The sequence below is a fragment of the Eublepharis macularius genome, chromosome 9 (assembly GCF_028583425.1).
Source record: "Eublepharis macularius isolate TG4126 chromosome 9, MPM_Emac_v1.0, whole genome shotgun sequence".
Taxonomy (NCBI): Eukaryota; Metazoa; Chordata; class Lepidosauria; order Squamata; family Eublepharidae; genus Eublepharis; species Eublepharis macularius.
In genome coordinates, this window is record NC_072798.1 from 80780806 (window position 1) to 80793602 (window position 12797).

At 43.8% G+C, this 12797-nt stretch overlaps 1 protein-coding gene across 1 annotated transcript in view; it reads right to left on the bottom strand.

Moving 5' to 3' along the window:
- FAM3C (FAM3 metabolism regulating signaling molecule C) overlaps positions 1 to 12230 on the bottom strand; it is a 45813-nt gene extending 33583 nt beyond the window's left edge. The window contains exon 1 of the mRNA XM_054988418.1: positions 12139 to 12230. The gene's annotated coding sequence lies outside the window, so the exon portion shown is untranslated. The remainder of the gene's footprint in view (positions 1 to 12138) is intronic.
- Positions 12231 to 12797: the final 567 nt, after the last annotated feature.

The following is a 12797-nucleotide window of genomic DNA, read 5'->3' on the forward strand; positions in this document are numbered from 1 at the left end:
GAAGATTATATCTTCAAGAAGATATAATTTATGAAACTACCATACTTAAGAACTATTCTGAAACCAGTACGCTTAGTAAAAGTCTGCAACCAACACATTTATGTAGTTGTAAATATATTCTACTTTTGTTTAAGAAAAAAGATATTTTTTTAACCTCATAACCACCCTCACACACTGACTACAATTTATAATAAGCCTTCCTATATTACTGGTAAACCTGAGGAGGTCTAAAGTGAAAGCCTTTGTGGCAGCAAAAACCTTTTGAGGGAGTCAGGGAGGCAGCAATATAGAGGTCAAATACAAAAAAAAGGGAAGGTGTTCTCAAGGTATAAGTCTCGGTAAAGTAGAGAAGTACTAAAGCTCTGTGTGTGTGTGTGGAGGAAAAAAGAGTGTTGGTTGTGACCTCCTGCGTTAAAAGTTTAAGGTAACATAAGGATGAATTGAATTAAAGGTCCAAAAGTTAGGTTAAAAAAACCAAAAGAGAATCATTACACCTATCCTCACAACAACTCTGTAAGGTACGATGGTTGTTGGGGGTTTTCCGGGCTGTATTGCCGTGGTCTTGGCATTGTAGTTCCTGACGTTTCGCCAGCAGCTGTGGCTGGCATCTTCAGAGGTGTAGCACCAAAAGACAGAGATCTCTCAGTGTCACAGTGTGGAAAAGATGTAGGTCATTTGTATCTACTCAGGAGGGGTGGGGTTGAGCTGAGTCATTCTGTAAGAGTTTCCCAGGGTGTGGAATGCTAATGGCGGGAGGCTTCACTGTATCCTGAGGAGGTTCTTTTGCATATGGATTGGTGCTTGATGTGCTAATCTTCTCTGCAGGGCTATTGTCGGGTGTGGAGTGTTTTGTTGGCCTGGTGTTTTTCAGAACTGGAGCCCATGCTCTGTTCATTCTTAAGGTTTCTTCTTTCCTGTTGAAGTTTTGCTTATGCTTGTGATTGGAGTTTTTGTGTAAGTACTTTTTGTGTAAGTACACAAAAACTCCAATCACCACCCCCGACAGAAAAGAGGCATAATGAAAACATTAGTGGATCGTGCAAGACGGATATGTGAGCCGCGCTTTCTCAATGAGGAAATTAATCATCTAAACCACGCACTTCAGGCAAATGGCTACTCCAGAAATGAAATCCGAAGAGCAATCAAACCCAGGATGAATCAAACAACCAAGGAAAAACAGTCACCTACAGGAAAAGTGTTTTTGCCATATATCAAAGGAATTACTGATCAGATGGGAAAGCTTATGAAAAAGCATAACCTTCAAGCAGTATTCAGACCCACCCGAAAAATACAACAGATGCTACGATCAGCAAAAGACAGCAGAGACCCCCTCACCTCTGCAGGAGTATACCGTATACCCTGCAGCTGTGGACAAGTTTACATCGGGACCACAAAGCGTAGCATCCAGACAAGAATAAAAGAACATGAAAGACACTGCAGACTTGGACAGCCTGAAAAATCAGCAGTGGCTGAACATAGCCTAACTCAAACAGGGCACAGTATCTTATTCCAGGACACCAAAATACTGGACAACACTTCCAACTACTTTGTCAGACTGCACAGGGAAGCCATTGAAATTCACAAGCATAAGCAAAACTTCAACAGGAAAGAAGAAACCTTAAGAATGAACAGAGCATGGGCTCCAGTTCTGAAAAACACCAGGCCAACAAAACACTCCACACCCGACAATAGCCCTGCAGAGAAGATTAGCACATCAAGCACCAATCCATATGCAAAAGAACCTCCTCAGGATACAGTGAAGCCTCCCGCCATTAGCATTCCACACCCTGGGAAACTCTTACAGAATGACTCAGCTCAACCCCACCCCTCCTGAGTAGATACAAATGACCTACATCTTTTCCACACTGTGACACTGAGAGATCTCTGTCTTTTGGTGCTACACCTCTGAAGATGCCAGCCACAGCTGCTGGCGAAACGTCAGGAACTACAATGTCAAGACCACGGCAATACAGCCCGGAAAACCCCCAACAACCATCGTTCTCCAGCCGTGAAAGCCTTCGACAATACATCTGTAAGGTACGTTAAGCTAATAGTGTGATTGGCTCAAGGTCACCTAGCAAGTCTTTCTGGCAGAGTAGAAATCTGAACCTGGGTCCCCCAAATGCTCGTCCAACCACTATATCACATATAAACATTAGTAAAAGAAGAAGTGCTGCTATGTCAGTATGCAAAACAACACTGGTGGTTACATCATCAGCTGGTTCATGTGCTTGCACACAATTATTCCTCTTTCTGGAGACAGGAAGTGGACATGCAAACAGCTTTCTGTGTACTATACAACTTGGGGTCCTCCTGTAGACTCATGCCACTACCTGTGATTGCTTTTACCACAAAATCGAACGGCAACATGTTTAACAAGAAGTACTTTCTTTTGTTTGTCAGGAACTTACAGCCCATCCATTTCCTCAGTTGATGCCCAAATGAGAGCATAATGAAAGAGTAAGAATTCTCACATCCGCTTTCTCCAAACCGTACATTATTGTTATAAATGTCAGTCACGTTGCATCTTGGTTGTCTTTTTTCCCCCCTCAGCTAAAAAGCCCCAAATGTTTGACCTTCTTTTTCTGTGTAGGGGAGACATTCCAGCACCTTGATCATTTTACTGGCCCTTTCTGTACTGGAAGCAAGAAAAGAAATCACAGAGTATCATTTACAAATGTTATCCAGTGGCAATTTTTTAAACGGCGATAATGGCAGTATAAGGACTCATTTGCATTCTTGATGATGATGGAATACAGCCAACGTTTAGGACGTACTCTTTAAAACTGGTCAAACTAGTTTTGAACAGGACAGGCAAGCAGCTTAAGAAATCTACGTTATCTTGGCCTGAAGGGAGCCAACTGTAGTTCAGTAGTTAGAATACTGGATCAGGACATAGCAGCAGACACATGAGGTGAAAGGTGATGGTGGCAGCTGTGCTTGGTTGGACACACTGGGAGCAAGATGAGCCAGCACCTCAGGGGTTCGCCTCGGTCCTCTATGTGCAGAACTGGCCTTGAGCGCTAAGCAAAATGGCCTGACATGCCATTTTTGTTATGTGCGCTGGGATGGCCTACATCAGCCTAGCCAGCTGCTGGAACAAGGAGGAAGTTGGGCAGGATGCCTCCCTGCGTTCTTATCCAACCCACGGCAAGCTGCCCTTTCTGGCTTGGCCTCAGAGGTCAATCCAAGGAATGTCCTGAAATGCGAGGGGCTATGTTTCTAGGTGCGGGGCACGTGCACGCTCATGGTCGGGAAAGTGAACAAGGAGGTCTCTAGTGCATCTGGGTATGGCACATGCACGTGTAGGTAAATGTGGCTAGGAACAGGTTGCCAGCCTCCAGGTAGGACCTGGAGACCTACCAGAGTTACAGCCGATCTCCAGACCATAGAGGTCAGTTCCCCTGGAGACAATGACTGCTTTGGAGGGTGGACCCTAAGACATTATACCCTGCTGAGGTCCCTCCTCCCCAAACCTGCCTTCCCCGGGCTACAGCCCCAAATCTCCAGGAATCCCAACCCAGAGCTGGTAATCCTAGCAGCCATTTCTTTATGTGACAGATGTGGTTAATGTTGGTGGGCAGCAGGCTCAGAGGTGTTCTTTCATAGATAACTTTCTCCTCTTCCCAGGGCAGACCTTTAAAGCAGGCATCGTCATCCACTGGAAAAGACAAGTCGGGAAATGGATGGATACGGGCTGAATTTGGAGGATCTCAGTAGTGATGGAAAGGGTATACAGAGCACATGTCTACTCAATACCTTTTATTAAGAGCAACTAAAATGATACAAAACAGTGTGCAAGTTTCTGAGTTCTCCAGAACTCTTAAACAAACTGAACGTTGAGGGGAGGGAGAGAGGAAACACAGATGTCTCAGGCTTGAGACCCCTGAACAGCATACTCAAAACTGCTACGGCACAGATTTTAACTCCAGATTTTGATTCAAGAAGTGACAGTTACCCAAGACTGTAAAATAGAGGAAATACTGTAAGCGTGCTAATGTTTTAAGTATGTTTGCATTTTGAGTCAAAAAAAATTATATCATTAATTGGGTATGCCTGTGTCTTTTATAAAGTTTTATATCTCTGGTACCTGGCATTAAATTTTATGGTACACATGGTCAGCCTGACAAAGTGCCATTTATGTCAGATCGGGGCTTCGTAACAAATGAGTTTGACACCCCAGGCTTAGGCTGAGACTGTCAATGTAGCGGAAACCATAGGATAGAACAGGAATTTCTCTCCCTCCCAAAAGGTCAGCAATAGAAACTTGAGCAAGTAGAACAAACAGCACCTATCAACGGAGAAGGAAAGAGGACTTGCCCAGGGCATGAAGATAAGATAAGCGAATCCCACCCATGCACAGCCTGCCCAACCCTGCGAAATAACTTCGTCAGACATCTCAGCTATGAATGCCTTTTCCAATTTGATCCTAGCCACATTTACTCCGAAACAAGTTCCACTCAGTTGAATGCAACCCACTCGCTTATGAATTCAGTTGTAGTATTTAATACATCACTTATTAATGAAAGAAGTGTTGAACGTTTTAAAAACCAAACACAGATTCTGATGTAAGTCTTTCACCCAAGTTACTGAAGTGGGAAATTAAAATATGCCTTCTAGAATTAGCACCAGGGTGGAGAACAACTCTATTTAAGTCTGCTCAAAACAAACTCCCCAAGAACCTCTAAAGCATGAGTTGAAAAATTATTAACTAAAAATCTTTACGGAAGCCTCTTAAACACTGCAGTCTACAATTATACACAGCAATATACTACTGTTAAAAATATCAGCCTGTCTTAATCATTTTTAATTTAGTAATAAGCCAAAAAAAAGCATATACGGACTCCGTGAAAGTTTTCGAAGCTTGATCATTCCATTCAAGATCTGAAAATGATGGAGCTGCATGAAAATGCAATAGACCTCAACGTTCGACATTGTTTTATGCATCAAACTGAGAGTATTATTCTTTCTTTGCACCTGCGCACACGCAAAGTGGGTTCTGAGTGATCCCAATGCAAAAGAACATCTAGTGTTTTCATTTTGGTTCCTAGAATAAGAGGGAAAATGTTTTTTTAACGGAAGCAAAAAAACCCCAGTAGTCACCTGTAACAAAGGCATATGACGTTAGCTTGTGCTCTCTGGTATTTTATTTTTAGCTCTATAATACTGACTCTGGCATATTTACTTGGAGGCAAAAAATAAAAATATCTTCAGAGTTAAAGGACACCAAACTGAGGCTAATATAACTTTGCTGCCTTACTTCGATATTCAGTTCAATACTTTGGCACTAACCTTGAAAGTGTAAGAGAGAAAGTACCTTCTTTTTCTGAGAGGCCTTTATAGTCCTGGCTTTAATGCACCAGGGCAGACTACATGGCTGACTATCACAAGACTTGTGCCAAGACAGACAAATTCTACGATTGGTAAAAAAAATTATGCAAGTTAAGTGAATCTCTCTCTTTAAATTCTGAATAATATATTTTTCTTCAACTAGGCAAGGCTTCCACCTTCCAGAAAGCCTGCGCATCTCTCATTTAGCTTCTGAGGTGGCATCAAGATAGGCCACAAGCTTTCAAGCCCTTCATCGGCCTTAAAGGCTAGAAGCTTGATTTTAAAACATAAAGGATTGTCAATATACTGAGCTAGGTGCCCAATACAAAGTTAAGTACATGGACACTTCCTAGGATTCCCAAGTGCCCACCAATGGAGGACAAACTCCCTGGGATTTGCCTCCTCGTCTTCTGATTGCCCAGCGATTGGTGGGAGGAGGCACACTCACGGAGGTTGCCCACCACTGGCAGGCACCTCAGGAGCACGCGCCATGTGAGCGCTCCCAACCAGCATGGCCATGTCACTTCTGGAGGTGATGTCGTTGTGCCACCCACAGGAGCATTTCCACGCTTCATTTGGGGCCATGCTTCGTTGGGAGCGCTCGTGCGGCTGGCATGGAGCACGGCCAGCTCTTGTGCTCTGCACAAGTTAAGTGCCAGGTCCTCCACCCTCCCAATGGGAGGTGAGGGGTTCCTGGCAATCCTAACACAGCCCCTTCCATAGTTCCAAGTGGAGAACCAGGCCACTTGCTCTCTCCACACAGAGACCTCTCTTCTGCCTACTGTTTGCAGCAATAATCTAGTATGGGAAATGATGATAAACTAGTTTGTCAAATACAAGCACTGAAGTCTCATAGTTAATCAAGCCACTGAAGGTTCCCTGAAACCAGGCCCTCTATTTTTCTTATTTCCTGAAACAAAGTGATTGATTTATTAAATTTGTAATCTGCTCTCCCTGTGAATGGGCTCAGAGCGGATAACATCAGCACTAAAATTTACAATAAAATTTGCATGAAAACCATAAATAAACAAACAGTTCAAGTAATAAAACAGTTCTAGATGGCGGCCCATATTTCCAACCACCAATCAAACATTCTACGGGGTGAGAGATGGAGGAGCTGCAGTGGTCCAGCTAGTGGAAAAAAATCAGGGTGGGGACTGAACTACCCCCCCCCTTCCCCAGAGGAGACCGGTAGGAAGGAAGAAAACTGCATGCTTGTGCAATCGAGGTAAATTGCTTGATTCAGAACAATGTGCACTGAAGCTTGGGAAATCATGTAATGAGATGCAGGGCATACCTTTCACAAAACATATTTTTATTCAATAAATTGTTGTCCAGAGACTCCAGACTTAATCTTTCTGCATCTATGTTTTTATCACAACAGTTTACAGGTCTGGGTGCTAGCAATACACAAATTAGGTGATTAGTCTATAAAGTATTGTCAATTGCTTTCTCTGGATTTTACCAAATATTTAATACAGTTTGGTGTAGTGCTTAAGAGCGGCAGGACTTAATCTGGAAAACCGGGTTTGATTCCCCACACCTCTGTTTAAAGCTAGCTGGGTGACCTTGAATAAGTCACAGCTCTCTCAGAGCTCTCTCAGCCCCACTCACCTCATATGGTGATTGTTGTGGGGATAATAATAACATACTTTGTAAACTGCTCTGAGTGGATGTTAAATTGTCCTGAAGGGCGGTATATAAATCAAATATTATATTGTACTATACAACAAAATCACTGAAGATGTTTTTACGACGTTTAGGGAAAGGAGGTCTGCTTCTCATAAATCAAAATAATAATCTTGTGGTACCTCAAAGACTAACACATTTACTGTGGCATAAAATTTCATGAGCCCAGAGAAAGCTTATCATACATAAATCTGTTAATTCTTTTAGAAACGACAAGAATCTGTGTTGTTTTGGATACAACAGAGACAGAGACAGCCACCCCTCTGGAATGTCAGTTAAATTTTCAGTTTAATTTTGAATAAACACTTCTTATTGCTAGACAGGCCTCATTTAGAACATATTCCTTTTCAACAGATTTTAGAACATGGAAGGAAGGACAATTCCTGTTACAGAAACACATTCGAGCCAAAACCAGCCTCCACAAAAATCTCCCAAAACATTAATTTAAAAAAAAATCAAGAAAAAACTAAAAAATGCTACAGTTACAATTCCAAGCCTGATGTCATGGTTTTACTGGAATAGATTAAAGTCAAATAAGCACCATCATCTTTAATTGTCCTTTTCCTCCATAAGACTGATTTGAAGAGAAGACACATCTGTGTGGCTAACACATGGGGTGTTTCAAGAGCTGCAAAACCTGGAGTTTGTAGTTGGCCAATACTAAGTTGGACCCAACCAGCATTTCCATTAGTAAAAAATGGAGGTCACCTTTGACCTGCCAAAGAGGATGTGCAGCAGATCATGGGACCTGCATGGACAAAAAGCCACATCAGGTGGAGTGCATAATAAGGAGAACTTGGTGAGTAACAAAATAATCTGGCTGGATCCCACCTGCCCACTGGGTAAAACTGTAACTGTGACTAAAGTTCTAATGAATGTCACAGATTTTTAAAAAGACGCAAGCTTTAATGCCAGAATAATTTCGGAAATCAAAATGACACGTTTTGATTCCTCAAGAGATTCCCCTGGTACATTTCAGACAATTTTTCTTTTTAAAAATTGCATCTGCTTTACGAGTATTCGTACGTTGACAGTGCAATCTATACAGAATGTCTCCAGCCTAAACCCATTGGGCATAGACTGGCATACCTCCTTAGAAAGGAAACATCTTCCTAAGAACATAAGAACCACTCAGCCCAGTCACCACGACTTCTCTGCTGGTCCATTCATCCTGCATCTGTTTCAGCAGTGACTAGCTAGAAGCCTGCAAGCAAGCCATAAAACCAACTCTGCCCCGCTGCTCGCTTCGAAACTTGTATCCAGAGGCGTACAGCTTATTGGCATGGTATAGTCATTTAGCAATCAGTCCTCTATGAATTTTAAAGTCATCCTCCATTACCACCTTCAGACTATACATATAGTATGTTACACAGGTGCACTGTAAATTTGTGCATGGGGAAATGGGGTCAAGCCCACTGACCCTGACCCTAAGTCAGAAAAAAAGTCCTTAATTCAACAATGCACATATTTATTTAAACCATTTTTATATGCCGCTTCTTCAGGGATCTGCTTGAGGGGACCCACAAAGTAAAAGATAACCTTGTGGAACACTAAATTATTACAATCAATAGCCATTAAAACCTAGAAACATAAAAATCACATAACATCCCAGAATGTAAAACATACACAGTGCACCTATGGCCAGGAACCTCCCAGCCTCTTTAAGGATTCTTGGAACAGAAGGTTGGGCTAAAGGCAGATAAGATGTACAGAAGTTATGTGAAGCATTCATTCTGACCAATTTTGCATTCTCCCTCAATCTGATCCTCATTCATTTAATTATGTGAACTCACATTCTAGAGTTAAAAGAAAAACTGCTATCCAATTTCTTCACACCATGACTAATTTTATAAACCTCCATCATGTACCCCTTAAGTCATCTTTTTTTCTAAAACTTAAAAGTTCCAAATACTTAAAAGTTCCAAATACTTAAGTTCCAAATCGATAATTTAGGAATTCCCCCCTTTTCTACACCTTTCCCAGCTGCACGCCCTTTTTGCTGTGGGGTGAACAGAATTGCATCTGCTATTGCATTTGCAACTATGGCAGCAAAACCAAGATTATTGCAGTGGTTAGACTACCACCCAGATTCAAATGCCCATTCTCCCATGGAAGCTTGCTGGGTGAGCTTGGGCCAATGACACAATCTCAGCCTAACCTACCTCACAGGGTTGTTGTGAGGATACAACAGAGGAAAGGAAAACGATTTAAAGTGCTGTGGGTCCGCAGCAGGGAGAAAGGCGTTGTATAAATGAAGTAAATAAATAAAACTGCATCACAAAGGTAAACAATTTATTTTCACTCTCTTTCCGAATAATCCCTGCCATGGAATTGCCCTTCCACAGCAGACATTTTTACTGAGCTATCCACTACAATCTTGAGATCTTTCTCAGTTAGTCACCAATTTAGACCCCATCAATATATATAATATATAAAAATATACATACACCGAGCCCCGTGGCACAGAGTGGTAAGCGGCAGTACTGCAGCCCAACCTCTGCTTGCAACCTGAGTTCGATCCCGGCGGAAGCCGGGTTCAGGTAGCCGGCTCAAGGTTGGCTCAGCCTTCCATCCTTCCGAGGGCGGTAAAATGAGTACCCAGTTTCCTGGGGGTAAAGTGTAGATGACTGGGGAAGGCAATGGCAAACCACCCTGTAAAAAGTCTGCCAAGAAAACGTCGTGATGCGACATCCCCCCATGGGTCAGTAATGACTCAGTGCTTGCACAGGGGACTACCTTTACCCTTTTAATATATATAAAGTTAAAGGGGATGATTTATGCCAAAGCGCATCACTTTACATTTACATGAATCTCATTTGCCTCTTTTCTATCCATTCATCTACTTTGACGAAATTGCTTTTTGGAGCTCTTTGCAGCCAAGCGCTTCCCTAAAGAAATCTCAAAGCTGCTTTAACACATCATCTGACCACTTCCACAATTCTCCAAGTTCCACCCTATTACCCGCTACAAAGTTTTCCCAAAGATTTGAGTTTTAGGAATGTTTCACCTTGAAGCGTACTTTAGATTTCTACATTCATCCATCAAAAGAAAGTGGTTGTAATGAAACATATCAGTAAGCTTTACATTGGCAAGTTTGTGAATTTTAAAAGCAGGAGACACGTACAACAGTTGTGTAAGCAAGACTTGCCCAATGAGACCTTTCAGCAAGATGCACTGGGAACACATATGTTTTTCCAGCGTAATATGTGAAACAGTCCCCAAAGGGTTGAAGAAAAGGAAGTGGGAGGGGAATACACATTAAGTAGTTGGCACAGCAGTAGGAAAAGACAAGAAAGAAACAGAGTCTAGGGAACAGAAGGAAAAAAGCAGTATTGACAGAGGGATGAATACAATAATGGTGCCATACATAAACGTGTACAGCGGCCTTGTAATAACCAAAATATTGACTGCAACTTCTGGTTCCATGCTCCCAGATAACAACAATGGTTAGAATTCCACTTCACTCACTACTGTGAAGTGAAAGTGGGAGAGAAATTCACACTTTCCCCACTTTGAGTGTATAATACGTTGGGAAAAGAGAACAAGAGCATGTTAAGTGATTTTGAATACACGGCCAACTTTAGCCACTATGCACAGCCAATATTCTTCTACTGTGCATTAATCTGAATCAGACACTCCTGCCCAGTCCTGTGTTCACAGGCACAGATATCAATAAAGTATCTTGAAGACTAACTCATTTATTACGGCATAAGCTTTTGCCAGCCAAAAGCTTATTACATCTGATGAGGTGGGCACTGGCTCACAGAATTTGTTAGACTTCGACAGTGAAATCCTAAACAGAGTTACTCCAGATTAAGCCCAATGAAATCAATGGGTTTAGACCAGAGTAAGTATGGTTAGGATTTCACTGTAAGGTGCCAGAGGTCTCCGTCATTTTGGTTGACGCAGATGAGCACAACTAATCCTCTGGAATTTGATGTGTTAGATTCTCCACCAATCTGTATGCGGATAACGACAAGATGAAAACGGGAAATTTACACTGTTAGTTCTTTTCAGCCTTCATGATCAGGCATAACATCTGATTAAAAGGTGCTAAGCATAACTTAATTTTTAAAGAAGTGCTGGTACTCAAGCTTGCCAAGATAATGCATCATCCTACTCCTAATTCCAAATGCACGAAAAATTCAGCGCTCTGCACATCTTCAAGTGATCTTCCCTTCTAAGTATGTCAGAAATCCCAGAGTAGTGTCCCAGTGTACGATCCTAAATGTAAATCCTAACAGCTGTCCCTATGTATGCTATTGTACCGTTTATTGAATGTCCCAGCTGTAATTTACCTGGGGGGGGGTCTCATTTTATTTATTTATTTATGATCCTAAATATAAATCCTAACAGCTGTTCCTATGTATGCTATTGCACCGTTTATTGAATGTCCCAGCTGTTGCTCATATAGACGAACACTGTAATTTTCGGGGGCGGGGGGGGGCATTTTATTTATTTATTTATTTTGTTTGACTTATATCCCGCCCTTCCTGCAAGCATGTGCAGTGAGAAAAGAGGACTATAAATAATATAAACAAATAAAAAAATTAAAAAATGCCTATGCAAAATCAAAGCTGTGTAACTTGCACACAGACCACATATGTATTTTTTTTAAAATCAACCAAATTCACTTTGAATCATGCAAACGTGGCAGGAAAGAGTGCTACGCAGCACCGCCACTCTCTCGGCGTCTCAGCCCAAGCAGCCAAAACGAAACACACACGTGTGCAGCTGCCACATCAGATAAGCTGCCGCGCGGCTTGCTGCGCTCTTTCCTACCCGCTGTCAAGGACCCCCCGCCCCGGTTCTGTAGCATTCAGAATCTACAAAGAAATCTGCCAAGATCCCCACGGAACCCAGCGGTGCTCACTTACGAGGAAGCACCGCCAGGCAAGGGCGCGTGAAGTGGGACTCGCGGCAGAAAGTGGCCGGGGAGGAGAGCTTGTGCAGAGGCGGAAGCGGGCAACGCGGAGGGGACCAGGGGAGGAGGAGGGCGGCTGAGCACCGCAGGAGGAAGCCGAGCCAGGGAAAGGCGGGAGAAGGGATGGGGGCGCGGACGGGGCCCGGGGCGCCGCCCTCCTCGGGAGAAGCGGGCGCACCCGCCGGCCGCCTTACCTGCAGCCTCGGCCGGCTCGGAGCGCGCCACTGGCCCGGAGTCCGCCAGCTCTTCCCAACGGCGCCTGCGCCCTGGCGAGGGAGCAGGAAGCGACCGGGAGCCCGCTTGACCCTCGCCGCCGCGACCCAGCCGCAGCCGCCAGCCGTGCCGGGGAGAGGAGCGCGCCCGCCCTCTAGCGCTGGAGGACCGGCGAGGAAGCGCCCGAGCGCAAAGGATGTGCCAAGGCGGAGGGGCTTTTAAGCATGTGCAGAGGGCGGCGGGCCCTTGCTGGGGGCTTTTCCTGGGTATTCCAGCCTGGGGGGTCCGAGACGGCCCCCTCTCCGTGACCCTGGGCCGATAGGAGGGAAATGCTTGGCGATCTGGGGGAGGCGAGGCAGCAGAGCAGGGACGCAGGGGCGGGCTGCCAGGGAGTCCCCCCTCGGAAGCTGCCGGTTTCTTACGGAGAACTGAGGTCTGTAGTCGGATCGGTCGTAATTCTGGGATAACTTCAATCCTCGTGTGGGATTTGGCAAGCCCAGCCGACAGTTCTCGATTGTATGTTTATGAGTAAAACTGTATACAGAATTAAATAGTTGTAAGTAATATGTACCTAACGATGCAAAACTGAATTATTCAAAAGGTCTTTCCCTCAAACTGTAGGGAAAAGAGATGCTTTACT